An 11679-nucleotide genomic window follows, 5' to 3' on the forward strand; every position below is an offset into this window, starting at 1 on the left:
CAACTTTTCTACCAGTTTTTATGGCAGTTTTGCACACCGATGGGTCGTCCATAGTGCGTGTAGTAAGAATATTCTGAATTTTATAAAATTATAAAAAATACACTATAGCTGTAGCAAATTACGTATTTTTAGTTTTCCAGCACGTAATGTTGACTCAACGGCACTTCGACGTGCAATTTAACTTCATCATTTTTGACTGAACCCTTGTAATAATACTCGGAAACTTTTAAAGGACCAAAGGTGACAGCCTTGGGCGTCATCCATAAAGTATGTCACGCTAAAATCGGCCAAAAATAACCCCCTTTTCTCCTATGTCACACTGGCTCCATTATGTAACCTATGTGTTTTTCTGTTACTACTTACAAATTTTATTTTCTAGTAAGTTTCCTTATATTCAAAATTTTTCAATGTTACTCAAAGGACAACATCCCAATTTTCGTCCAATTTTTTAATTATTAACTTTTACAAAATTTTGATTGATTTGCAAAATGTAATTTAATCGTAAACAGATACCGGCTACATGAAATATGCATTGACCCCTCGTCCGATCAAAACTGGTATACTGAGAAGATGCCTCAAGTAAACAAAATCGCAGCATGCCATGATTTGAATTTTCATTTTTCTTATCGCGCGCCTCTCGTGTCAGCCGTTTGTTTTTGCAATTTATCTACTTTTGATGCTCCAAAATGCTCGAAAAATCTGTTCAGTTTAAAAATTGCATGTTCAATAATTATGGCTCATCATTCTATTCGTTTGGGAACAGGTATTTAGCTAGTGCTGGTAAAATGTCTTGAATTCTGTGACATCGAACAAAAATATGGGAGGTCGTCTTCCTCCCATCTCCCATTCAAAAATCAAATCAAATCAAATTATTCGCTCTACAGCATTGCCTTGGCGTTCTCGATTGCGAGATTCCTACTCGAAACTAGGTGTCCGAAGGCTTGATTGTTAAGGCAATTGCAAACCTCTTTTTACACCTAAGATTCCATCCACCATTCGCAAATTCAAAATCTGCTTTCATTTTTAAAACCACGATTTTATCAACCCATCAGTGAAATCACGAGGGTGAGCAAGCATTAACTGTTGAAGAATTGTCAATTTGCGAGTGGTATAAGAGATTCAAATTTGACAGTTGTTTATGCTGAGTAGGCTGTGACTAGCTTGGACAAATTTATACTATACCAGCGACAGAACTCAACAATCGTCACACTTTTTGGGCCTACAGGATGTATGGAGTTCCAACCATGTGATCAAGGACTACACGTGGAAAATGTGAGCCATGAATGAACAACGGTGATCGGCTGAACTCGGGAGAGATCTTTCTTTTGATGTGATTTTAACTTGCTGTGTAATTGATGTTTTTTGTGCTTTAATTGAGATTACATTAATTGTTTTGTGATTTAAAAAACCCTTCCTATATCACCGTTGATCAGAAGGTACGGCGTAGGGTAAATTGTACAATTATTTTTCAAATAATGTGTTAAATTTTCATGGTGAAAAACTCATTTTTATAGAATATTTTATCGAAAGACATGCTGACATTTAGAATAGACCATTAGCGCGCATTTTTGAATTTGTTGATTCGATTGTGAGTAGCGGGACCTCGCGGTAACTATGCAACGTGTTTTTTCGGAGCCTTTTATTTGATTTTTTTTCATAAGTCCTTCGTTTATCACCGTTGATTGGAAGGCACGTCGCCGGTTTAGTTCGTGTCGCAGATAGGGCGGGCAATGATGGTAGAATTTGAAGAATGCGTAAATGAGCACAAAATGTTGCAGAGATATTGCCTGTGACCATTCAAAATGTTAGTGCCGCAATTCGAATGTTTCTTGATTCTCCGTTAGACAACGGAGATGCACACGAAGCGAGAGCAACCTCGTGTGCAATGAAATGAGCCTGCTCCGCGGGTGCAACTGTATAAGTGTGAGCGCGTCGTCTGGGTAGATTGAAGTGTGCGCAACGCGCACGTTGGTAGATGAAAGAGAGAGAGCGAAAACGAACGTAGACGCGGATGTGTCGTGAGAGTGTAGCTGATGAACTTCGGGATGAACTCGCGCGGCGTGGTTGAGGGAAATTGAGAGAGTTACGCGTGTGTTTGTTCGCTTGTGGACCGATTGTGTCGGGACTGGCCTTCGGGTTTCGGGATTCAGAAGAGTTCTTCAGTCTGGCGTTTAATCCTGAAGCGAGCGGTTGAGTTTTATGTGGTGGGTGGTGGGACCATAAAACAAAACGAAGGTTCGCTCCCGCGTGTGGCAGAATGTAGCCAGAGTTACGACAGTTCGTTTATGTTATTGTTTTAATTTCATTACAATTGGTTACGTTACGTTATATGTTGATCGTAATAATTTATTCCAACTGGAAGTTTTAGTATTAACATATTGAACTATCGATTTTATGAAGAGCAAAGCGTCTTTTATTAACTATTTTTGAAATTCGCTCGCGTTATCTAAGTTGTACAAACAGGTAAAACATACTGATAAGACCAGCTCATAGCACTACTGCTCGGTTGGCACGCGATCGATAAAAAACTTTTTAAATCAATTATTTATCTTTCCGCAGCCGGCTGCCTAAGATTTAAAGAATTTCAACCGATAAACAAAATGCTAATGGTCACATCACTGCCACTCGTGAATCCTGACCTCATACCCATCTACTAACCCCCTCAAAACTCATGTGATACTTTGTCGGAGAAGCAGTCGATTGGGCGGTCTCTATCACTCAAGTATCGGACTAACATTCCCATCCACTTCCCCGTGACCTTACCACTGGTCGTGGCCGGCGCCGGTATTGATCAGCATGATAGGGGCCTTTGAGAAGTTGCGAAGCGAGGAAAGATAGCACCCACTCATCTTCTTAACTTTTGAAGGGGTTGGCAGATCTTTTATATTTTGAACACGTTGGAAAGGTTGTAATAACGAACTAGGGGGCAATTACCACCACTAGTTCATTAATTAAAAATTAAATAAAAACCAAAACTTGAGACTCTTGGAGATGAGAGAGAGATGTAAAGATCTGCAACTGCTCACATTTGACGTGGGGAAGGAGAATTGTACCTACCCTTTCACAATCCTGGTTCGATTCAGCAAATCGCACTGTCCTGGCAAAAAGAATCACAAAAGATCGTCGCTTTGGGTTATGGAAAAAGTCATGTTTATTGCGTTTAATTGTCCTAATTTATTGTTTTTCGTCGTTTTTAAAACTAACCTAACCATGTGTGTGTGTGTGTTCGTGTGTTCTAGTGTATCCCGCGGTGGTCGAGTCAAGTCGGAGGTTCTTCCTCCGGCCAGGCCTGGCGCAGCAACGGTTTTGGTGTCTTTGGTTTTGTGTCTTTGTCTTTGGTAGAAAAAACCTATACAGTGTTTAAGGCTTGTTTTAGTACTTGTGCTTTGTGTAACAGTGGTAACAATGAACTCACCGGATGGCCTCCGCCATTGCGCTCTAACAGATTTTCGGGTTGGCGCGCTCTGCCAACTTGGAGGTTCTGAGAAAGGAGTTCATCTCTAATAACTTGTTCTAGCTTTAACGTTTTGATTTTGGATATTTACCACATTTTTGTTACCTCCTTGCACCACCAACCAAACGACCACTTTTAGCGTAGAGCGCGGTCCTTGACGGTTAGTTTGGATGGTGCGGGTTGGGACCAACTCCCTGACACATTTCGCCGGCTACAGGAATGCTGGGTACAAATAACAGATATTCACAGCACTTTAAATTACAAAACGTTCACAATTTCTTCGTTTGACCAGAGTATGTGTAACGGACTCTGGTCGGTAGCGGCAAATGAGCACGATTCAAAATGACGAAGTCCCTTTTATTAATTTTAAGTCTTTGTTCTTGCGTATTTCGGAAATTGCTCAAAGAGATGTGAGTCGTGCTAACCGTTTTAGGAATAGGGATACCATGTTTTGTATGTTGTTTAAGTGTAATGGTTGATTACAATATCCTAACTTGTCCCTACGGTTCAGTTTGACAGGATTATGCGAAGCATTGTGACCAGAGATTGTACTACGTACAAGCGATAGGTTACAATTCCCCACCACCAGGGAAAATGTGAGTTTTGCAGAAAATCCACATTTTTCAATCATCAGTAGAATCCCCTAGTTCTGGTAAATTATTTAGTTTTATTGATTAGTGGGCGCATCTGTCAAAAAATTCAAAGAACAACACGAAATAAATAACACAAAAAATAAATAAATAAATAAAATCTGTAAAGTGTATGTGAAAAATTGTAAATAAAAAATCTGAATAAATAAAAATTTCAAAAGTCAGCTTGTCAGAATTGTTAGAATTGGTCAAAAATTAAAGTTGTCAATTATCACAGAATTATCACAGGGAAATTTATCATTGGCTTAAATTTGAGCCATTTATTTGTCACCCTTTAAATTTTCAATGAGTCAGAAGTGTTTGATTTACAAACGATACACTCAGTTGAAAAACAAAAGTAGGGTAAACAAACAAAAATAATCACAAGTAATCTCATTACAACCTCAATTGATTTCAAAAATGCTAGATTTCCAGCTAACCATCAATGAAGTCCAAAGTTGAGAAGTACTCGTTACAAAATTTAAATTTTTACAAAACAGTAGTCATTTTTAGCAGAAAACCTCTGTGTACCGTCGTACTAGAGCAAAAGTTGCATAAAAATCGGCTACCTAGAATTTTGTTAAAAAAAATCATTATTGACCGGTCAGAATTTTTCAAATTATTCAAATTATTCTAAGTCCTAAGAATGACAGGAGCATCTTTTGCAGATTCCTAGCGGAGGTGCTGTCAATCTCCGGAAGGGCTCTAATTAGGGGAATATTCAACAATTGACAAACTTTCCAATTCTACATTTCACAAACACTCAACATTTAATTTATTCACACTGTCTCATTCACTACATTCCATCCGATTCTCCACGCGGGGGAGGGCACGGTTGACCAGGAATTTTGTTCGCGGATTTATCACTTTTCCCTCTGATCCGTCTAGTTTAACGGGTCAGCTGGTCAGGAATTATAAAATGTATCACTTTATTCCACACTCTACACTAAACATCTATTTTAATATTCACTCACATTTTTATTTTTTTTTTCAATCGTCACTCTTTATTCCATCTGATTCTCCCAGCGAAGGAGGGAACAGTTGGCCAGGAATGATCGCGATTCGAAAAAGAAATTTCATCCGATTCGTCTGATTCGACGGGTACGGTTGGCCAGAAATTCTTCACAAAAAACTAAAAATGGTTAAAAACACTAAACACAAATAACACTAAAAAATAAATTAACATTTAAAAGAAAAAGAAAATCGGGATTTTCACTCCCCTACACAAAAAGAAAAAAAAATATTTTTTTTAATCAGTCATCAGAACCACCCTCAAACAATTTTGTCATCTTAAATACACAAACAGAGTCCAAAATAGACTAGAAGTACATAAGACAACACAAAGGCTATTGTTCTACCTCACCAGCTCTGATAAATAAAGAGCGACGAAAAAGCAAGAGGAATTGAATTTTGTCAGTTTGCTGAGCAATGAATTATTTTCGGGGGTTTAAAAATGCTGATAAACTTACCAAACAGAGATATAAAAGAAAATTAATCGACCAACAATTATCCGGTGGGGTTTACTTCCACGTTGTCGGTGAATAATTTCTTTCTTAGTTTATTCTTTTATTTCCACATATTCTTATATTTTCACAGTTCTTCTTTTTATAAATTTAACACATGTTTTATAATCAATTTCTTTTTTATTTTTTTTGTATCACTATTGCACTGTTTCTTCTATTTTCTTATTATAAACACATATTCACTATTTATTTATTCCGACCGACCGGTATTTTTTCTTAAATTAGAGCAATGCTGCTCTCGCGACGACCGAATCTCGACTGATCGTCGTAGACACAAAGTTCGGTGATCGCGAAGTTTTTATTCTTTTATCTCTTTTACTCTTTATTAAATTCTACCGGTCTCTTTTTGGCTGCAGAGTCCGAGAACAGCTGGGCCGATCCGGTTTTCAAACCTATTGTGTGCCGTACCCAGACCGATCGATCAGGTCTGGAGGCAATAAAAATAGACAAAGACAATGTTGATGTTTAAATTGATTTTGAAGTAGTATGTGTGAAGCGAACGATGTACAAACAGAAAAGCAGAAAAAACAGAACTCAATGAACAGAAATAACATTTAATCATTGAACATCTTAACTGCACACACAAAAATGAAGTTTTTGACCAATATTTCTGCCAAACAGATAGAAATCTCGACTTTTTTTTGATTAGGTCCTATAAACATATGAAAGACAATAGTTTATTGGTCCTTTTCAAAAAAAAACTCTGGAAATGCTTACTAAATTTACGTTGGGCGCCATTTGTAATAACGAACTAGGGGGCAATTACCACCACTAGTTCATTAATTAAAAATTAAATAAAAACCAAAACTTGAGACTCTTGGAGATGAGAGAGAGATGTAAAGATCTGCAACTGCTCACATTTGACGTGGGGAAGGAGAATTGTACCTACCCTTTCACAATCCTGGTTCGATTCAGCAAATCGCACTGTCCTGGCAAAAAGAATCACAAAAGATCGTCGCTTTGGGTTATGGAAAAAGTCATGTTTATTGCGTTTAATTGTCCTAATTTATTGTTTTTCGTCGTTTTTAAAACTAACCTAACCATGTGTGTGTGTGTGTTCGTGTGTTCTAGTGTATCCCGCGGTGGTCGAGTCAAGTCGGAGGTTCTTCCTCCGGCCAGGCCTGGCGCAGCAACGGTTTTGGTGTCTTTGGTTTTGTGTCTTTGTCTTTGGTAGAAAAAACCTGTACAGTGTTTAAGGCTTGTTTTAGTACTTGTGCTTTGTGTAACAGTGGTAACAATGAACTCACCGGATGGCCTCCGCCATTGCGCTCTAACAGATTTTCGGGTTGGCGCGCTCTGCCAACTTGGAGGTTCTGAGAAAGGAGTTCATCTCTAATAACTTGTTCTAGCTTTAACGTTTTGATTTTGGATATTTACCACATTTTTGTTACCTCCTTGCACCACCAACCAAACGACCACTTTTAGCGTAGAGCGCGGTCCTTGACGGTTAGTTTGGATGGTGCGGGTTGGGACCAACTCCCTGACACATTTCGCCGGCTACAGGAATGCTGGGTACAAATAACAGATATTCAAAGCACTTTAAATTACAAAACGTTCACAATTTCTTCGTTTGACCAGAGTATGTGTAACGGACTCTGGTCGGTAGCGGCAAATGAGCACGATTCAAAATGACGAAGTCCCTTTTATTAATTTTAAGTCTTTGCTAACCGTTTTAGGAATAGGGATACCATGTTTTGTATGTTGTTTAAGTGTAATGGTTGATTACAATATCCTAACTTGTCCCTACGGTTCAGTTTGACAGGATTATGCGAAGCATTGTGACCAGAGATTGTACTACGTACAAGCGATAGGTTACAAGGTCTTTCGATTACCTACCCAACGACAGGTCGCATGATAGTTCCGGACAACGTTTTCATCATGATATCTGAGATCCGGCTTCCAAAAAGTACATAAATAACACTTAAGTGCTAATAACTTTTTATAGGGCTGTCAGATCTTCAATGTCTTGGACGCGTTGGAAAGGTCTTTTAAATACCTTTCTAAATGTATAACATGCTGGGTTTTCTTACAAAAACCACCCTTTTTACAATCTTCCGGACCTTTGTTAAAATCGTTTTTTAGCATAACTTTTGAAGTACTTAACTAAACTGCATAATTTTTAATAGCGACCCAAGACGGATCGAATGACGCCAAAACGGACAAAATCGGCTAAGCCAATGTTGAGATAATCGAGTGACAATTTTTTGATCAACATCCCACCACACACACAGACATTTGCTCAGAATTTGATTCTGAGTCGATAGGTATACATTAGCCTGTCCCAGTTTGAGGTCATGTCGAGGAATTTATAACTTTCGGGTCTACTAGGGTGACCCAATTAGTTAATAAATGCTACTAGGCAAGGGGATCGAAACATAAAACTCAATGGGGTGAGTGGGTGGTCCAAATAACTCCCTTTTTGAACCTCAGGGTCGGCATAAATTATGCTCACGAGGCAGGAAAACACTGGCGTTCGCTTTGAGATAAACTCCTCGGTTTACTCGTCAAAATTGTCACGTTTATTCGTCACGGCTTCCTCCTAAACCTGACCTTCTCCCTCTCCTGTCCTAACCCACTTCCTTATCGGTTATCTCCTACCTTAACTCTCCCCTTCTTGTCCGTGGGCGGACCTGCTGCTCGGGGCCCTTCAGCTACTGCTGCCGCTGCTGCTGGATCTGCTGACACGATCGCTGTCTCCGACCTCGGCCTGCTCGCGCTGCTCGCTGGCCTGGGGTGGCTTGTCGTGGCCGTCGGCGTTCCGACGCACGGGTTGATGCTGCTGCAGCCTTCGCTTGACCCTCGTTTGCCTGCCCTCTGCGCGTCCTCGAGTGTGTTGACGGACTCGAGCTTCAGCTGTCCCCGAAGGTACCGCTGGTCTTGCCCGGTTTCCGGCGCAGGGGTTGTTGATGTAGGGCAGGTCTTCGGGTGTGGCTCGTGGTTCCCGGATGGAGGACTCACACGACTCAGCTTTGAGCGGCTGGTCGCTGGTCGACACCGATTGTGCACGGTGGACGGGTTGGGGATACCACTGGCGAGCCACGGGTAGTTCCGGGATATCCGAGTCGCGGATTCCGGCGTTCTGTAGTAAAAACTACGGGGTCCTGTGATGAGATGGGGGAACAAGATGGCGGTTACACTGGGCGTTGGTTTCGGGGCACGGATCAGAGTTGTTGACGGGTTCGCGGGTTTACCTGGATGTCCTGGGGTGTCTTGCACGGTCCTTCCGTGTCCTCCGTGAAGTCCTTCTCCTTGGCGAGTCACGGCACTTCACTTAATCACGCCGCGGAGCTTTAAGCGTAGCTCGGACGGCTTTCTTCGCGATTGGTACGATACGTACACTTTCCAATACACCGGGCAAATGGCCGATCTACGGCAGGACATGGAACCGCGAACCTCTGATCCGGCGAAGTCCCATATTTCGCCCCATCATCATCATCATCCTTTTCGCCACGGCTACCAATCCTTGCGATCCTCTTCGGACCTCTGGTGGTGGCTAGCGGCGTTACTCCTTCTCATTGGCGATCTCATACGGGGTGGTCGCGCTCGCTCTCCGTGGGTGACACAAACCGAATCGTCTCACTCTCAACGAACACACTCGCTAACCTGCCCCTGTGTCACTGGAATTCACTCACTACACACCCACTGGTTACACTCTCCTCCCACTCGGGTAAAAAAATATGAGTGAAGCTAATATTTTTTTTAACATTCATTTCAATAAGATGTAGCGTCCTGCTGAACCTACGTCGTAGCCACTGCATGCTCACAAAATCACTTTACACACTTCTTATGTTTTGCGCGCAGTTGTTGACAGGAATTTACTCGAATAAAAATGCGTTTTACTAGGTCCTGCAGACGAATACCTGAAAGGAGACATTTCGCACAGTGTGGGTTGTGTTGGGGTCATAAGGTTTCAACGTTGTAACACAAGTGTTCAACTCCACGCTGTTTGATCGGTTTTACCAATGTACTGGCCCTCAATGTTTATTCAACTCCGGCCTCCAGCAACACATCACAAAGTCCTACTGACTAACAGAGATGAGGAACAAATTAAAACCGTTACTATTTACAAAATTTACAATTTTCATCACAGAATAAATAAATAAATAACAAATAAATAAATAACAAATAAAATATGTACAAATTAAAACTAGCATGCAACATTTATCTATTTACATCAGTCCTGAATTGGATCGGGGTCATAAGTTATCATCGCTCGAAAGCTCCTCTCTGTTTCAAGACTGTATTATGTCTCTACTGACCATCAATGTCTTATCGACTCCGGTCTCCAGCAGTTCCAATCAGATAACTGAGATGATTCAAAGAATTTTATTATAAATAATCTTTATTTTTGGAATTTTTAAGCAAGCAAATTTTATTTATTTTTTTGTACTTTTTTATATTTTTGAATAAATTAAGCATGCAATAAAAATCCTAAATTTCCGGAAATAAATAAATTTAAAAAAAACATGTTCAAAGCGACGCAATTCTACGGTACCATCTTCATTTCATACGCGCGCGCGAAATATTTCAATTGTCGGAGTTGACCCGATCGTGTTGATAACGTTATCACTTCTTCATCTGTGTATGCAATCAGCTCCCGTCTGTCAACTGTCATGCTAATGTCAAACTATCGTCAAGCTACATGTGATCAATATGTGCTTGAATAATATGGTAAGTCGCAATGATTTTACAATTAGGAAAATATTTAGTTTATTCGACCCTTACTGAGGGAAATTTAATCAGTTTACGATCACACCAGATCTGGTTACGCGTTTGTAATCGATTAGTAGTAGGAACTCAAGTGAGGTCGAACAAAACTTTATGATTTCCTAGTTGGAAGATCATTGTTGATATGCTAAATGTGATGGAAAAATTATGAGGAAAATATGCGTTCAAAGGTAAGTACTGTGAACTGGAAATGACTAGACTGTTCAGACGACGATGTACTACAAGACGTGACGACTGACTTAGAAAATTCTTTATTTTGCGCAAATAAGTTATTGGAAAATTACTATTGGACAGTGACTTTGGAGGTTATGATATCTACGAACAAAATTCGCACTCATACAGACATACGCCATCGATCACTAAGTAGTGCAGTACTAGATAAGCTTTTACAGTACCGCATACCAAGATAATCAATGCAACTGCTGCATTAATGTGCAAACTGCATTTCATTCATCAACTCCTCTCAATGAAACAACACAAAACAAATTAAAATCAATTAAAATGTGAAAAAAAAAACAATTCTCTTTGATTGACCTAGGATTTTACTAATTCTGTCGACTTTCTTCTTCAAAACCTGCCTACAGTGCATCTGCATCGTACTGCTGCACTACATAATGCACCTGCACTCCCGAAACATGGCGGAATTATGCAGAAGGGCTTGGACAACTGGACCAGATGAACTTTTTTCGGACTAGCTGTCGGAGTTCCTCCTGACCTTCCACGGGAATCGGCTGCATTCATGCTCCATGCGCGGCAATCTACGCCTTCAAGTCACCTGCTGAGAACACACCCAGGGACTTTCCATTCATGTCGGCGACTTCGTACGAACTTGTGCCCTTCTTGGCGACAATGACGCACGGCACGTACTGAGGACCCAGCTTGGCGTTATAATCGTTACCTGCGGACGACAGTCGGAATGACCGCTTGAAAACCCGCTGGCCAACGTCAAACGAAGGTGAGTACCTCTTGTGACGCAGATCGTATGTCCTTTTTGTGCTCTCGTGAGCCTTTTTGAGATTCTCTCTCACCATTTCCCAGATTTTCCTACTCACTCCCTTCATCGCCTCCATCCTCTCTTCTTCTGTGAGATCCTCGTCTTTCTCCAACCGATGCTGAGTACCACGAGTGACAATCTCGTGCCCAAACACTATGCGATGTGGTGTGAATTTTGTTGTTGAGTGCACCGTGTTGTTCAACACGTGCTCGATCTCCGAGATCTTTGTGTCCCACAAACGTTGGTTCTCACGAACGTACGTGCGGATCATCGCGTTGATCGTTCGGTTCTGCCTTTCCGCCGGGTTCGCTTGGCTACGGTGACGAGCATTCGCCCAATGCTGAATCTCGT

General features: G+C 40.8%; 1 protein-coding gene across 1 annotated transcript in view; it reads right to left on the reverse strand.

Annotated features, from left to right (window-relative positions):
• The window catches only part of LOC120429837 (teneurin-a), a 463678-nt gene extending 457801 nt beyond the window's left edge, over positions 1-5877 (reverse strand). Inside the window, exon 1 of the mRNA XM_052708822.1 lies at positions 5553-5877. The gene's annotated coding sequence lies outside the window, so the exon portion shown is untranslated. The remainder of the gene's footprint in view (positions 1-5552) is intronic.
• Between the last annotated feature and the right edge of the window lie 5802 nt (positions 5878-11679).

The sequence above is a fragment of the Culex pipiens genome, chromosome 1, assembly GCF_016801865.2.
Source record: "Culex pipiens pallens isolate TS chromosome 1, TS_CPP_V2, whole genome shotgun sequence".
In the NCBI taxonomy this organism is placed as follows: domain Eukaryota; kingdom Metazoa; phylum Arthropoda; class Insecta; order Diptera; family Culicidae; genus Culex; species Culex pipiens.